Source organism: Egretta garzetta, unplaced genomic scaffold (genome assembly GCF_000687185.1).
Source record: "Egretta garzetta isolate BGI_Z169 unplaced genomic scaffold, ASM68718v1 scaffold202, whole genome shotgun sequence".
Classification (NCBI taxonomy): Eukaryota; Metazoa; Chordata; class Aves; order Pelecaniformes; family Ardeidae; genus Egretta; species Egretta garzetta.
Genome location: NW_009258891.1, coordinates 1,362,690 through 1,363,214, shown reverse-complemented (window position 1 = coordinate 1,363,214; position 525 = coordinate 1,362,690).

Genomic DNA, 525 nt, shown 5'->3' with positions numbered 1-525 from the left:
GGACACCCCGGCGGTTTTCAGGGCAGCCTCTCTGCCAACCACCGCTTTTAATAACGCTCAGCAAAGAGGGGAAAGATGATGTTTGCCCACTGAGAAAATATCTGTGTGTTTCCCTGGAGACCTGATGGCACAGTCCCACCGCCCCGGCTCCTGGGAGCGTCCAGGACGGAGGGGAGGGCAGCGACAGGCAGGGGAAGAAGCAGGAGGAGCTGGGCAGGGGCAGGGGAGCAGCGACGGGCGCTGGGCGGGCGGCAGCACCAGGCAGGGTCACCCTCCCTGTGTGCACGGCTGCGGGCAGGCTCTGCGGGAGAATGGATGGGGCCAAGGCTGGAAGGGCACCGAAATCATACAGGGCTCTGCTCAGGACCCCAGCACACGTTTGGGGTGCGGGGCCTGGCCTGGGAGGGGCAGGGGTGGTGGAGATGGAGGCGCTCGCTCCACGCTCCTGGGAAATGGAGCAGCAGCGAGCCACGAGGCGTCCTGCCCTTGTCCGCTGCCTGCAGCCGCATCCCGCGGGAGCAGCAG